The 17,966-nt window shown below is 31.8% G+C and overlaps 1 long non-coding RNA gene across 4 annotated transcripts in view; it reads left to right on the forward strand.

Moving 5' to 3' along the window:
* The window catches only part of LOC106460743, a 44,944-nt gene that overhangs the window by 20,565 nt on the left and 6,413 nt on the right, over nt 1–17,966 (forward strand). For 3 of the 4 annotated variants that reach the window (XR_002610834.1, XR_001290899.2, XR_002610836.1), the window contains exons 4-5: nt 1,440–1,475; nt 8,975–9,143. This is a non-coding gene — a long non-coding RNA (uncharacterized LOC106460743). Of the gene's footprint in view, nt 1–1,439; nt 1,476–8,974; nt 9,144–9,451; nt 9,590–17,966 lie in introns of those variants that run through there. The other variant, XR_002610835.1, reaches the window with a different exon arrangement.

Genomic DNA, 17,966 nt, shown 5'->3' on the forward strand with positions numbered 1-17,966 from the left:
TCATAATTAACTCACTCATCGTGAACTCTTGATAAGATATCAAGGAAGTTCCAGACTAGAAAGAAGACTTAATATTGCTTTTAAGTTTGTAAAATGTTTGTATATAAATCATTGTGTATAATAACTGTTTGTAATAATTGTGTTATTGTTTGTATATTAGAACATTTTTGTATTAGAAAAGAAAATTGGTTGTATCAATGTTGTTGGCAAATATCATAAACTGACTATATTTCAGATTTTACTTAACTGCTAAATCCAAAGTACAATTTAACAACTATATTTAAATTATCATTTTGCTCGGTATCAGACCATTTGAAATTGTAATACGTAACGGATGTCTGCAAAGTCAACATGCATAAGCCTTACCTAGGATGGTAGAATGGAAGTTCCTTTTCCCTTCTTCTTCCTGGTATGGAGATGAAGATGGTTGAGACCTCCTACCAGAGACCAGATGACACATAACTGATGCCACCTGGTTTTGGAATGTACACCCACAACATACGGTCTGATGAGCCTTAACCACACTACTCCACATCACATTTTCATTGTCCATTCTGTGATTTTGGACTGTTTTTGTCTTCTGCCTGTCTTGGCAACACATATCTTCACTATGGGCAAAGAGTATACCCTGGTACAAAAAGTGTGCAATCTCCCACAGGTGTGCCCCTATATTTTTCTAGGTATCGGGTATCACTGTACATGGGTTCTCTTCAGACACTTTCTGAGAGGCTCATCTAGGTAAATTTTGCATTGGTCCCTCCACCACTTCAGTGTAGGATTCTAGTTAATATGTGAGAGGAAGTACGGTATGGTATTGAAAGTTATCACTTTTTCCAACACTGAAAATGTATTTCCTGTAGATACTAATCTCCTCTCACACTTCACACCCATTCTCCCTACTTCCAGTGCATCTTTTCATGCCTAATCTCAAATTAATGTTTAAACAATCAGTATAGAAGGATTCAGCTACTCTGGAGGGGTATGTTGCATACTACAGTGCAGCAATAGCACATGGAAAAGTGTGAGTTTAGGTGGTAGCTTCAAGGATAGTGGCAAGCAAAAAAATTGCACATATACAGACAGGGCAACACAAAATCAGGAAAAGCTAACATGTGAGATATCTATCGGAAATTTATTTCAGTATTGGACAATGTTAACTTTCCAAAGTAAGTAAAAAAGAGGGCTTTTCCATCTTATTGTAATAAATCAGTGTAATAGAAAACTGTCAGTTGGTAATAATCCTTTTAATCCTTGGTTCATATATTGATTTAAGAAAACACTTGAGTTTTGTTGCTGTACTAAAAACTGGCATGAAAGTTATGAACTTTCTTATGTTTTGGTTAAATCTAGTTTTTCTTAAACTTATTAAAATATTCATAAATCTGTACTTTATCATAAAGTGATATGTCAATTCCATAATGCTATATTTGTTTTTACAGATGGCCAGTGTCAGAATCACAAGCCAACATATGACAGTAAGAAGCTTTTCTAGTATTTATATCAACTAAATAAATGATGCACTTTTTTGTGTTCAGCAAGTTGATTGGCATAGCTTCTTAAATTTGTAAAATGTTCTTTACTTCAGCAGGTTAATGCATCATTTTTGACCTTTTCTTGTTAACCTGATTCTTACCTAGTATTTTTGAGTCTATCAACTTCTAACTAAATCATTTTCCTAACTTTTTTCAACCCTCCAACTACTTGACTTTGTCATAATGCTGCATATAAATTTATTATAAACATAAAACTAGTAATCTTGCTCATTCTTGTGCATTATCTATATCTCCTATTCCATATAGTAGTTTAAGACATTGTTTCAACAAGTGTTATTGAAGCTTTATGTGTGTTATTTTTGTCACCTTTTACTTTATTTTACTTTCTTGCTTTATTGACTTGGACATAAATACAATTGAAAAGATATTGTTATACATATATGTTTATTTATTTATTTTATATATAACTACCTTCATTGTGCACTGTTCTGTCCATCACTTTCAATATTTCACTTTAGGATGTCCCACAACTGATCATTTACATTTAAACTAATTGCAGTCAAGCTCCACACAGTGATACACTTGACACTTTTGATGGTCTTATAAAGCCATTCAAAATGTATGCAGCTTCATATGAAAATTTCAGTTGCAAATAATTTCAATAAAGCATTTCTATCAACATTTGTTTTTTGCATAGAAATCTGATACCCTAACGTTTCTTTACATTTTCCAGAAATAACTGACATGTTTCAAGCTGTGATGATGGCATACATGCTTTTTAACTTTGTTAACTCTTAACCCTATTATGACGACCTATAACTTTTGTAAGTAGGTTACGTAACTCTCTTGAAAGTTCTTTATAAAAGTGAAACTAGTGGATAAAATTGTTTTAAATTTGACATGAAGTTTTCTAAAAATATGTAGTTTCAGAAAAATATTTAATTTTTTGTACTATTTCTAACAAAAAAATTTCATTATTTAATGTAGTTATTTGCACTAATACTCTGAATAGTTAATATGCAAGGTGATTTTTATTTGAGTATAAAAATACTATTTATTATCTTAGTTTTCACATTTCATTTGCATAATCTCTAGAGCCTCCTAAGTGAATACCAAAAGTTTTTTTAAGGTAAATGTTTATATTGTATTTTCCACTTTCTCTACTATCTCACTGTTAAATCTATCTATTGTCATCAACACAAAGTGTAATGAGATGTTTAAAATCAACATAAAGAAATATGTACATACCTTTCAACTCTTCGTAGAAATTCACTGGAATAGTCATCTTTTTCACATATGCATAATTTCACATCTTTATCTTTCCACTTATAGTTTATTTTTAATTTTCCTTTCAAATTTTTTGTCTTTATTTATGCAAATATATCAATTGATGCCAGCGAGACTTTAGGAAGTTTTTTTCGGCAGACTCCCTGCAGAGATGCATTGCTGAAACAAGATGGCACTTTCATAATCTAGGCAACAAGTAAAACTTATAAAAATCATTAAACCATTCAAATATGATTTTTAAAACACAAATAATACATGATTAACTAAAATATAAAAGTAAGACCTAAATGCAGTTTGGCTGTCTGACTATAGCATATTTAGGTAACAAACCACTGTAAATGCTATAGTTGGTCAAGCACACAATAATACTACAGGCAGTTACATCTACTTTAATATGAAAACTGCATGCTAATTTCAAGTTAACTGTTGGTGGAGTATAGTGTAAACTGAGTTCTTTCTAATGACTATATACACTTGTATCAACTCACTACATGTACATTGTAAATTTCATGGCAAACTTTAGAAGTTGGGCATGGCACCCATTAAGAGTTGGAAAAGTTATTTCTCTTTTCCCAGTGAATACAGTTGTGAGACTTTTTATCTTATGTGTCAAAAGGCCACATATATGTGTACATTGGCATCTAGACATTCATATACATTACAAGCTTTCGTGTTTACACTCAGCTCCTGCTAAAGTTGAGATTTTCCATAGTGAGTAGATTACATGACAAGAAAACTGCAGTTTGAATATTTTTTTAAACATTTCTTTTGAAACAAAGGAATTAAAACTTAGATAACATAAAAATTCAAATTATAACATCCATTATAATGTTAATTTTGGATAGTAAAGTTGTCTAATTAAATTTTGAATGTAACTCAGTAACGTGCATAGAAATGAATTTAAAATAGCATTGTTCTAAAAGAGTTAAATGTACAATAAGAAAAACTATGATTGGCATTCATAAGTTTCATTAGTTATGTTGATATAACTTTTACAAATTTTGAACTTCACTATTATAACTTGTAAAATTCTCGGTACTGAAACAATTCCATCGTAGTTGTGTTCATTCAGCAATAGGATTGCAACAATTTAACATCTTAACTCGAAATTTGATCACTTACTTGTAATAAAACAAGGCTTTCTGCTAAAAACCATGAAATTAAAATATATCTGTCATCAGGAACCGTTATTCATAAATGGAAGTGTATGAGGGTACAATGGATAAAAAAGTATATTACATTTACCACATCAAAGTGTTTTTATCCATACTTCTGTCATGTTCTGAAACCTCCTAAGAATAAACAGGTATAACATCTTAATCTGCTAGTACTTATACTAGACCTATCAGCCTTACTTCAATGGTGCAAAAAGTTTTTGAAAGTCTGATAAAAGATGCTTTAAGCTAAGCTTAAAAAATTTTTGAATAGTCAATATGGTTTCACTAGGGGAAAATCTTGCCTTACTAATCTTTTGACATTTTTTTGAAGAGGTTACTGCTTATGTATATAAGGGTATGGGTGAGCATTTTGTGCATCTGGATTTTCCGAAAGCATTTGACAAGGTGCCACATTATAGGCTTGTTAAAAAAGTTATCTCTGTAGGTGTGGGGATTAGGTTGGCTCATTGGATAGAAAACTTGCTGGATAGAGAAAGCAGAGGGTTGTTATACGTGGGGTTCAGTCAAACTGGATTAATGTCACAAATAAGGTACCTTGGGGCTCAGTGTTAGGACCTTTGCTCTTTTTGATTTACATCAATGACATAGATGAAGGAATGTTCAATAGATTATTTAACTTTGCCGATGTCTAAAGATTTGAGTATTGTTGTCTGTGAGGAGGATGCTGCTTTACAAAAGAATTTGGATTATTTGGTGAGTTGAGCAAATAGCTTTTAATTATAATAAATGCAAGGTAATGCGTGTGGAATATCACAATTTGAATTATGAGTATAATTTTGATGGGAATAACCTTAACAGTGTTATGAAAGATAAAGATTTTGGTGAATTGTTGTAAATATTTCAGAAGAGGGCTACTAATCTTATACCTGGGATGGAAAGGTTGTATTGCAAGGATAGATTAAGATCTCTGAAATTTTGACAGAGTAGGAGTTTCAGCTAAGACAAATTTTTAACAGTGTAGTTGTCATTGGAATGGGTTGCCTTCAAGTGTGGTAGATGCAGTTAATTTAAGAAAGTTTAAGAGAAAGCTTGAAAAATATTTGGATAAGAGCTGGCTTTGAGTTTTTTAGTGTTTGAATGGATAGGACAGCCTAGATGGACTAAAAGGTCCCTTGTTTTTCTTTAATGTTATGTAAATGTTCATAAGGGTTAACGTTTTTGTTTGCATTTAATATGGTTTAGCATATTTTTTCAACATCTAAGCAAACTAATGCAACTTTACATCATATTGTGGTTTTGAGTTGTTAATTATAAAAGTAAACACATGGGTAAAGACTTACAAAAACATGCAACACCCTGCTAGTACAGTACAGCCAATAATTATCCTTAGTATGATAACTGAAGTTAATAAAACAATATTTACATAAGGAGGAAATAGAAAAAAAAATCCTTAATTTTTCTATTAAATTATATATATAATTAGAAAGACTTGTTAACAATAGATAAATGCATCAACACAGCAGATAATGGAAATATAATTTTTTTTATATGAATGAATATTAGGCTTTTCATAACAATAATGCTAATGTACATGAAAGTATACACAATTTTTATATTTCAAGGAATTTTATTTCACCAAAGTTTGAATATTCTTGATAGTTTAGTGTTACAGTTGTAAGTAATTATTTCTATGTACTAACCCAGAATAAGATATTTTATTAAATGGCTTATATATACATATATAAAAGATAAGAGTATTCTAATGTTATAGAGTATGAAGAAGTGTGCAATGTTGTAGTTAATTTGGTTCATATAGATAACTTACACTGTTTAATCATGAAACTCCTAAGTACTTCAAAATGGTCATATAGTTTTGTGTCTTTTTTTGTTGTTGTTATTTTGCATTGAAATTTCGCACAGCAGTACAAAAGAACAAAATCAGTTCATGGCTGTAGCTCTACATAATATTTCACTAATGCTGAAAAAATGACTGTTTTATGAAAGCTTACTGACTCACGGGTCATTGGCTTTCAATATGTTAGAAACTAAAGGCAGGATATCTTATACATATAACGGCTTAGTAGATTTAATATGTGTTATCAAAAATCTATACTTTTGTAGTAGTTTGAATTGTTAAAATTTGCCTTACTAGCAAATGCTACTGGATTAACACTAGTTAGAAGAGCATTTTCCTGTGTGTGTGATAGATCTCTGGTTGAAACCTGAAGTGAGGAATATATATTGGGAAAAAAAGAAATTATCATAACTTAATAGCTTTGTTCAATGGTTACAACAACTACCTAGTTACCAAGTAACGTGAAATTGAGTTATGTAGGTATAAGCCTAATGCACAGAAGTTTATTATTCATGTTGTTTTATTGATAAATGTGAAATCATAGCCAGTTTCTTTTAATTCAAAGTATAGAATATATAAGCAGTTTTACACTATGAAAAATGACCAAACATGTAGTTAACCAGAAGTTAACAAATATTTTATGCTGGATAACAAACAAAATCATTATTTGAAACTCTAGGTGATAGTAAATATAACCACATATATAAACTTAGTATATATATATATATATATATATATATATTTACAAAACTGAAGTCAGTTACTAGAAGTTCACTAAGAAAATAAGTTGTTTAAGTCATCATTGTATACTTAGCAATAAATGTGTAATCATTTTGCCAAAGTGTTTATGATATACATGAAAATATAATGCTGAATTCAACTCTCTATATTTCTTTTATTACCTGTATTCGTTGAAATACGTCCTGTTGTTTTTTTCCAAGGAGAGAGAGAAAGATCTCTGCCAACTACTGCCAGCTAGAACTTTGTTTGAAGGAAATAACTTAGTATATACTGTAGGAAAGTATCAATGTCTATACATAGAAAAAAGTTTTAATGCTGAAGGTGGTGAAGATGTAGCAAAACATTCTGTAAATAAACTAATGTAGATTGAAAACTTACATATGTATTTTATTTTAAGGCACTCTGCTTAGCTACAAACACATGCAAAGATATAATGCTTACAGTAAGCTGTGTTCGGGGTTTAAACTGTGGACTTTTAATATTTCTTTTATACGAGTATTTCTATATATATATAATTACTGAAAAATGTAATCTTAGCATGTCCAATTAATTGATTATAGATGTATTCTTTACTCTTAAATTCAATCAGTATAGTAATAGTTCAGCCAGTTATCTTAAAAAGATCACTGAACTGAATATGCTATAAATTTGTAACATTTGACACCCAGTTTGATAGTTATAACATTTACCACCACCCCAGTGGCACAGCGGTATGTCTGCAGACTTACAATGCTAGAAACCGGGTTTCGATCCCTGTGGTGGGCAGATCACAAATAGACCATTGTGTAGCTTTGTGCTTAATTCCAAACAAACAAACAAAAACAAAAAACATTTACCTCGTTATAAGTTTTGTGCTCAGAACTTGTTTTGACTTCTTGATTATTTCTTCACAAATATTTTTCTTTCGTTTATATAGTAGGTCAGAAACTTAAGCCTAGAATTACTAATTGGGATGCCCTTATGGATAACAAAGTTTTTAATTGCTTGTGAATTTATGATTTTATTGGTATCAGGATCCTTAATAATATTTGTTGCACAAAATTATTAAAGAAAAATGATATCAGTGTTGTAATTAATCCCATTACTGCTGGAGTCCCATTGTACTTTACAGAGAAAATAGTGATTTCACCCAATTTTATGGGTCATTCCTGTACACTGAATGTTATATATGGATTCCACCAATAGTGTATGTAAACTTGTCTGTAATTTTAGGTTTAATGGTTTTTTTTACTTGGGTGCTTGTAATCTTTCATAACATATCAGAATCATTCTTTCACCATTTTGTTGTATTAATTTCTTAATATAGTATTTTGTACTTGAACAGGAGGAAAACATAGACATGATCTCAAATGGTAAAAGGAATATTTTGGTAGTAAGTCAGTTTTCTTGAAGAAAAACTTGAGAACCTATATCCACATTGTAAATGAACAAGAAAACAGAGTATATAATTTTTAAATAATACCATGCTACCTTTATTTATCATTGTGGTTGCTAAAATTTTACTTTGGCAATATTTTTTAGTTATCAAGGTATTGAATTTAAAATGGTTTAATTATCCCACAATACCCTATATTGCGAGAGTAAAACAACAAGTTGCATTTCCAGAGATATCTATGTCACTTTCTTTTAGATCCTAAAAATACTGACGTTACCTTTTAACATTATGCAGTTTTATTTCTATAAGTCAATTTATTTTTCTTGCTGTAAACTTTAAAATCAGTAAGCCTTATTTTTACTCATTTATATATTTACAAAGTGAAACATATACCTTTTATTTGCTTAAACTGAAAGAACTTCTTCCACACCAGAGGATAAGATGGTTAATGTTTATTCTTATTTGCTTTACAAGCTTATTCAACCATGGAAATGACTAAGAAGCTGTTAATAAATTTTCTTTGTCTTTCTGAGAGAGGAAGAAAAAATAATTTCTGATGATTTAAGTTTCAGTATAAGTTAATATATTCTACAGCACAGAAGAGACTTGAAATGATCTATGTTAAAAATCTTAAGAAAACTAACTTATTGAGCAGTTTAACCTTTCATTTGTATAGCTCATTGTTTTATTGTGTGTAACACACACATTAAGCATAGTATATGTCTTTACCTAAGATATGGAAATTAGATAGAGTGATATTTTATAAGTTTGTTGACTTGCCTGTCCTTTTATTTTCCTTTATTGGGGCTAACCATGTCTCATCTAGTATCTTTATGCCAAAGAAATATGTTATTACATATTATATTATGGTACATTTTCCACCTTTTTAAAGCAATACTTCAAGGCTTAGGAATTAAAATTGGTGTCACCTTTAACAGGAGTAAGTTCCAGGTTGACATATTTCTACACTTTGTTACAGAAAGAAGCTAAAAGTGGAGAAGTCCCACTTGCATTGAAAGTGTAAGCATTGATTTCTCAAACCTTCAGAAAATTAAATACTAATACAGGCATTAAGTGACAGTTGTGTAAACTTTCTGTTTTTCAGATGGGATTGAAAACAAATTGTTTTGTCTTACTGTTAATAAGAAAGAGATACTATTCAAAAGAAACTCATTCCATTTTTATTGAGAGCTCTACTACTAATAAAGCAAATGATCGAGTTTGTTATAAACCCAATGGATTATCTGAAGGGATGGTAAAGCTGTGAAAAATATGTAAGTATAATATGAAATTTTAAAGCTTTCACAACTATTCACTATGAATATTTATGCTGTACACCACACTGTTTTACCATATATATATACATACAATATATATAAAGGAAGTTTAGTGACATTATGAAGGTCATCCTGTTTTTATTTACATAAAAATATATAAGAAAAGAATAAAAACTATTTTTCTGACAGAGATGAAACCAATGAAAGGAGATCACTGATTCCAGGATCTAGATTAATACCAAAAGGTAGAACAGTGTTGAGATTAGCAATCGAATAAGTTTCTTTTGTTTCTCTATCTTCTTTAGTTTTGAATTCTGTTTCAATGCCGATGAGAGTAACATCATTAATAGAATGACCAGGTTGGTTAAAGTGATGAGCAACAGGAAGATATTTTTTGGTATTGATAGAAGATTTATGATTCTTTGCATATATTTTTCATGTAATGTGAATGCTGAATTTCCTAAAACTTACTATTTATTTTAGATAATTTTTCATACCTGTTTTTATAAATTGATTAGCATAACATATCTTTTTCAATCAGTCTCCAGGTGTCATCCTTATTTTACTTAAACACTTAAGTATAGTTTTAAATATACATATATTTATCCATTTCTAAAGTAAAACATTGTTAACACCTTTTCACATACACTCACCATCGGCTACACTGTACCAGAAATGAGATGCTTACAACAGTATATAGAGAAATAGACTAAACATTTCCTGGAAAACCAGATGACCTTCATGACATCACTAAACTCCCTTTATATATATATCACTCATTCAATTACACCACCATTCCCAGTTTGCCCCTGAAGAAGAAAGGTCCACCTTTTGAAAGTGCTCAGGATATAGGGTTTTTATTCATTTCTATCAAGACTTCTTGAACCTACGTGTTTTTCTAATATCGTGAATGTACCACCACGTGAGGAACATGAACCCATTTCAGGTAAGTATACTCTTTTATTTCCTAACATAGGCATTTTAGGTGATTCAATGCTTTAGTACCTACTCAAACACTTAACTTTTATTAATGGACACCAAATCCTGTCAAAATTCATCACTGAAGATAAAATAAATGATGCCATAGTTATGACCAGTTCTCTTCCTGAATTCATCTGATTTCTAATAATTCACTTTGGTACTAATGACCTGAAACAATCCGATAAGACTGTTGAAGACTGTTTTTCAGAACTTGAAAACACAATAGCACATATCTTCAGCCTCAGACCACACATTAAACTGGCTATCTCTAGTGTAATATACAGACATGTGAAGAGACACACTTCCACTGATTGCAACACACAAACAGTGCAATAATTAAACAACTCAACAACAAAATTCAACATTTTAATGAATTAGCTATGCAGACTTAACCCCCAACTTGCTTTCATCAACGACACAAACCTAATACCACTCACTAATTTTCTTGCATGAGATAGACTTCACCACAAGTTTTCTGGTATTTTTACCCTGGCCTCAAACTTCAAATACTTTATTTCCCAAAGCATTCTCCCACTCTTGTCTTCCTTTTCTAAGTTACCCCAATCATCTCCTATTTCTACTTCTAATAGTTCTTCTACCCTTCCCTGTCCAAATTCTACATTTCTCCCTATCTCAGAAGCTACCAACGTCTCTCACAATAATACCTCTGTCGCTCAATCTACCCAGCTAAACACTCATCCACTCTCTTACAGTGATCCTTCAAGTTCTTCTAAAGGACTAAACACAAATAACACTTCCCCCAAAACATCAAAAACAGCAACATTCATTCTAATTATGCTTCTGTTGTTCGTTCTTGCTTGCCCAGAAACCCTTACACTCCCTTATCTACAAAACTACACCAAATCACTACCAATGTAAGCGCTACATGTTCCACATTACATTCTTCACCAGTCGATCAGTCTCTTGTAGAATTACCTTCATTAGAACACAGTAGTCTTTCATCTGTTAGCATAAGCTCTCAGAATGACCAGCAATGCACTCCACACTCTGAAGAAGATAGTTACTCCCCTCTTCCTTCCCTCAAACTTAACCATTCTCTATCTCACAATTACAACGACATCCTCACACCAATATCTGTCAACATTCAATGTGAACCAAGCAGCGAATCACTCAAATACAGCGGAAAACAACTGTTTCAAAAACTTAGAAAACTCACTGAGAAATGCACAAAACATTGTCAACAAGTCGCTAGTGCATAACATACAAAAAAACGAAACGTACCTCAATCTCTCGCATTAAAAGCACCAATAACAATAGGAGCACATGGTCAGAACTTCTGCAACAAATGGTAACACTTCCTTAGAACCCATGAATATGACTAAAACATTCTGTTGATATTCTAGACAAAGAATTTTCCCACTATTATCACCTTTACAACCCTTCACTGGAAGAAAAAGAAGAACTTCAAAAATTTACAAAGAGAACTGATACATTCCTTCTCAAAAAGAATAACAAAAATCAGCTTCCTACCAAAAACACCAATTTAAAAAGTGCTTCTAATAACACTTTTTCAAACCCTCTTCTTTATCTTAAAGAAATTACCTTAACATAACGCAGTCTACCAGAAACTACTAAAATCCCCTTTTCTCACAATGAACAGCCTAAAAAAACGTTTAAAAACACTTCATCCTCTAATGCGCATAAGCCTTCTCAATCTAACAAATCTGTTGAAAATAATAGCAACCTCATAAAACGTACAGATAATGATGAACACTTCCAACATATCTCCAACATTGTTAATCTTTCAGACATAACTCTTTCTGAAACAGAACTGAGTCCTCATAGTAAAGGTCTCAATTTCTGCCCAAATAACAGTTATGTTAATGAGGCCGAACTTCTTTCTGTCCTTCATGAATTCTCTAGAAAACTGAGACTTCACAAATTTTTTCACAACAAAACCCACCCTACTGAAAATCAACATACACTGAACTTTAAAGAAAAGTCTTTATGGACACCTCCTCTAAACAGAGAACCACATTTAGAGAGTTATATTAAAGCAGTAGAAAATGACATAATACAGACCTTAAAATCTTCAAAGCAATGTCCTTATAATATTAACCAAAATGAAAGAAGTGTTTTAAACAGTCTTAAATCGAACAACAATATCATAATAAAGCTAGCAGACAAGGGTGGAGCTATTGTTATTCTTAACAAAGATGACTATATCACGGAAGCTAACCGGCAACTAGAGGACACTAATTTCTACAAAAAACTCGCATGATCCTACAACTCACTTTATTAAGACCATAACTGATAAGCTTAAATAACTCCAAAAAACAGTAAGATTAACAAAGAGACCTTTCAGTATTTGATACCCAGATAAGCTTTTTCTGGTAGATTTTATCTCTTACCCAAAATACACAAACCAAACAATTCTGTCCGATCTATAATTTCTAATATAAACATGGCTATTGAAAAGCTGTCCGCTTTTGTTGACCAACACATAAAATTTATTCCATGTACCCTCCCCTCTTACATAAAGGATACTAATTATAAAGGATACTACTCACTTTCTTAACATCATAGAAGATATTAATACTAATGGACAGTTACCACCCAACAGCCTTCTTTGCACGATGAATTTTTCTTCCCTTTACACCAATATTCCACATGATAAACGACTACAAGCTCTAAAGTCTGCATTAAATCTTTCTGAACAATCAGAATTTCAAATAGTAACTGATCTTGCCAGCCTGGTTTTAACTCTGAACAACTTCAAATTCAATAATGAGCATTACATTCAGGTTAACAGTACTGCAATGGCTACCAAAATGGCTCCCAATTATGCCAACATTTTTATGGGTCGTATTGAAAACCAGCTTTTACAACTAAGCCCTGTGAAACCTCATACATGGAAACATTACATAGATGACATATTTTTCATTTGGACAGCCGGTCTTAAATCACTTAAATAATTTATCTCGCATGCAAACTCCTTTCACAAAACAATCAAGTTTACCTGTGATTACTCGCTCACCCAGATTAACTTTCTTGACGTCACTGTTTTTCTAAAAGACAGAATTTTACATACTGACTTGTAAAAAAAGCTACAGACATACCACAATACCTTCACTATAAAAGCTGTCACCCCTCTCACAATAAATGAAACATTAATACAGTCAAGCTTTTAGAATAAAGAAAATATGGTCAGATGAAAGACTACAAAAAAACACACCAAGGATCTAAAACAAACCATGTTACAAAGAGGATATATAAAGATACCAAAATCGACAGACAAATTGAAAAGGCTAATAACACTCAGCGAAAAAACATCCTAAAACAGAACAATACTAAACTCTCAAATAGAATTTCTCATATTATTGCCAATCAGTTTAAACTCGGAAATGTTTCATGAATTCTGAAAAAACATTTTCATCTCCTACAACTGAACGATCACCTTAAACAGATATTTTCTGAACTTCCCGTTGTCTCCTTCCAAAAAAGCAGAACTCTAAAGAATGTCCTTGTTCACATAAAAGTGAATTACATCCCACCCAAAAATGTTTGTCATCCATGTAATAAAGCCCGTTGTCAAACCTGCAAGTTCTTAAAAACTACTAACTCATTTTCTGACAAGCACAATCAAAGAAACTCAAATATCCAAAGAAATCACTTGTGAAACAAAAAACACCGTTTACCTTATACAGTATAAAAAAATGCAGTTACCAATATTTAGGACATACACAAACAACTCTTAGAGAACGTTTCAACAACCATAAATCTTCTATTAACACTGAAAAATATCTCGCTCTTGCTCAACACTTTAACCAACTTGGTCATTCCATTAACGATGCTACTCTCATTGGCATTGAAACAGGATTCAAAACTAGAGCAGATAGAGAAGTAAAAGAAGCTAATTGGATTGCTAATCTAAACACTGTTCAACCTTTCGGAATTAATCTAAATCCTGGAATCAGTGATTTCCGTTCATTGGTTTCATCTCTGTCAGAAAAATAATTTTTATTCTTTGCATATTTTTTTCATGTAATGTGAATGCTGAATTTCCTAAAACTTACTATTTATTTAAGATACTTTTTCATACCTGTTTTTATAAATTGATTAGCATAATATATCTTTTTCAATCAGTCTCCAGGAGTCACCTTTATTTTACTTAAACACTTAAGTATAGTTTTCAATATACATATATTTATCCATTTCTAAAGTAGAATACCCCTAACACCTTTTCACATACACTCTTGCCATCGGTTACACTGTACTGGAAATGAGATGTTTACAACTGTACATAGAGAAATAGACTAAACATTTCCTGGAAAACTGGATTACATTCATAACATCACTAAACTCCCTTTATATATATATATATATATATATATATCACTCATTCGATTACACCACCATTCCCAGTTTGCCCCTGAAGAAGAAAGGTCCACCTTTCGAAAGCGCTCGGGTTATAGGGTCTTTATTCATTTCTATCAAGACTTCTTGAACCTACATGTTTTTCTAACATGATGAATATACATACAATGTTACAGTAAAAATTATGAGAAAGCACACCTCTAGCTACTATTAGGCCTGTCCCTTGGCACACAGCCACATATATTTTATAATGGTTAGGTAATTACACAGTCAGAAGGAGTCAAGATCCTTCAAAGACGAGTTTAAAAATCTTCACACAGGAGTGTTTTATAAAGAAAAGACATTTTCAAACTGTACTTTACTTGTCACTGAAGTTTATTTGTCCTGGTCGAAATCTGAGTAACGAATTTGATGAAGATCAACCTCTGTTATTCAGTGAATATTGCACTTACTGTTTCCAGCATTCCAACACTTGAAATCATTACATGGATGTAAAAACTGAGAGTGAACAATCTATAGAATTGTTAGTGGAGATTAAACAAACTATTTACATAATTCAATAGTACAAGCAAAATTATGATTTAACTAGAACTGAGAACCATATTTTAAAACAATTGAAGTCTGTCCAAGATATCTTCATTTTGTCTTAGGAAGTGCAGTTGTTGTAATGGACAAAATTTACTGTGAAACTAAAGTTTCTGACCTATAATGTGAAATATGCTACATGATGTCATTCTGTTTGCTACACAAAGAAGTTAACAATTTACTGAATATCCTGAAACAGAAAATCAAAATCGACCAGGTCATATACACTTAGATCCACAGCTGTATGATTAACCAAAAATACACAAATTATATAGATTAATAACAATTTTATTGACAATCCATCTTATAATGTAGCAAAGTATTTAACCAAACTGTTGAGACTTTTAGCTTTAAAAAGGTATGTGATCATCAAGGATACTTAAAGATGGTTAAAGATGCAATAAAACAAATGACAAATACTCCAGCTAGTTTTATTGTATAATTTATTATTTTCCAAAACTTGGAAATGATGATGTGCAACCAGAATGCCCAGCTCCTTCAGCTGATGATTAGTTGTCTCCTTACATCATCATACTTTCTTTGAAAAAAGGATATCTACATCATAACAGATGATACAGTTATGGATTCCACACAATCTTCTATTACCTATGAAATATTCCTACAAGAACTGAAGAATCTTATATTGTGCTCAGCTTTAAATATACATTCAAAATGATAGCATTTCATTGATTGCTTTATTATTATCTAGAATCATGACTGAACCCTCTGTCTAGTTTATAATTATAAACCACTAGCAGCTCTGTTTTAGTTTTTAAAAAAATTACCAAAATCTTCTCACTCAAACGTCCAGAAAGCCAATACAGTGATCTGTGTCTTCACCTTATGCTATCCTCCAACGGTCAAGCAAGGTATTCTCGGCTGTTTAGCTACCAGAGCCATTGAGACTGGTGAGCTTCACTTCATTGATGCTGAACTCAAATACTTACAAAAAATATTTAAGGAAAATAAGTATTTATTAAAACTGGTTCAGAAGCAGTTTTAAATGTGGCAACAAAAACAGAGAACATTTCAACCACAGAAAGACGAGCTTCCTGCAGCTGTACTGTCATGTTTAGCAGGACTGTCTTATAAAGTTTGTAAGATATGCCAATGACATAAAGTTCAAACAGTCTTGAAGAAAAATAAATCTCCAAACAATTTCTGTGCAAGGTCAAAACCAATTTAAAACCAGCCAAACAACAAAAGAAAGTAGTATATGTTGTTAAGTTTATTAGTGGTAAAGAATATGTTGAGCTAAGACAAACATTTGAAGATCTAAATATAAAAACAAAAATTCCATCATGAAACACAGGACTTTGTGCTTGTGAGAAAATGGCTGGGATAGTGTAGAAATAGGAGGCGCTGCAGAAAATAAGGGAAAAATGCATCAGCCCTGAAACTAATATATCAGCAAGAATTTTGGTGGGGCCAAGGTCTGTTTATTATGGGATCTTTCAACCTCAACGCTCAGTATCAGGTATCTTTTCATCCAGTTCCTGCCAAACCTCTCTCTGTGTTCCACATTTTCAAAACTTTCCTTTACTGCTACTTCTTCTTTCATGAAAACTGGTTAATTTTATTTTCTGTTTTTAGTTTATATTTCAATGAAGAATACTGTTGCATACATTTTGTGTGTGTATGTATATATATACCCGTGGTGGGTAGAGCACAGATAGCCCATTGTGTAGCTTTGTGCATAATTACAAACAAACAAACAATGTATATATATATATAATATATATATTTTGGTTTATTTTCCTAGTTATAATTTCAATACAGTACTGCCAATTGCTTTCTACAATTATTTTAACTTAATTTTTTGAGGTATTGTTTTTCTCTAGTGTATCTATCTGTATTTCTATACATATGTAACTTTCACTCATTCTGCTAAACGTGTTTTATATAATTTTTTATTCTTTGACAGTTCTTGCAATGTTGTCGTGTTTTTATAAAATTTATTGTAATTCTGTGAATCACAACAGTATTGTTATCCTTTCTCTTGTAGCTATTTCTTTTAGATAATTTTCTGTCAGTTCAGGTAGTTATTCCATCTGATAAAAAGCTCTTAAAATGTGTGCAGGTTTAAATAAACTTCAATTACATGTAAAGTATTAGATTGAAAATCTCTTACCTGAATGTACTTACACATGAATTAACCTTAAAAATGTATTAGGGATGGTGATTGAAGGCAGTGTGTATAGTATTCAAATCAATTATAGGCATTGATGGAAAACAAGTTAATGTGGAGTAGTAGTTTGACCACTGAAAAAGAGTTATGTGAACACGTTATGAAATGAGAGTTCAGGACATTCACCACATGCTAGATTACACAGATATATCTAATGTTAACCTGGAGAAAACTATGAATATATGACTGTCATTTCTCTACCTTGAAGAGTGCTGACAGTGTTATCATGATTCTTTAGCTGGTTTAGACTTGGTTCACTGGTAATACTTATAGATCAGCAAATACCTTGCTGTATTATGAGATTCTGAACATTGGTGCATTGCTTGCATGACTGATGTTTTATGGAAAGGACCCCACAGAACTGTACCTCTTTCAACAAGATGAATCATACCTCACCACATGCATTGTCCCAAGTAGTGGATTGAACAAATATCATCAAGACTGTCTTGTCCAACTCAAACCTCTTACCTTAGTCCAGTTACCATTTTGGAAGTTTTGGAATTCTGCCTGAAAGTCAGAAATCCCTCCGAATCTCACCTTTCAAGAAGCACACTTACAGAAACACTCTGTTCAACCAGATGTATGCTAACAGTCTGTAGTAAACAGTAGCAATATAATCTAAACTGTGATTAACATTAAAGGTGGTTCAAGACAATGTCCCTTAGAGTGGGGCTCTTTGACCTTCCCCCTTCCTCCTCAAGCACAGGTGCTCCAAACTTTTGGTAATA

The sequence above is a fragment of the Limulus polyphemus genome, unplaced genomic scaffold (assembly GCF_000517525.1).
Source record: "Limulus polyphemus unplaced genomic scaffold, Limulus_polyphemus-2.1.2 Scaffold827, whole genome shotgun sequence".
NCBI classification, from domain to species: domain Eukaryota; kingdom Metazoa; phylum Arthropoda; class Merostomata; order Xiphosura; family Limulidae; genus Limulus; species Limulus polyphemus.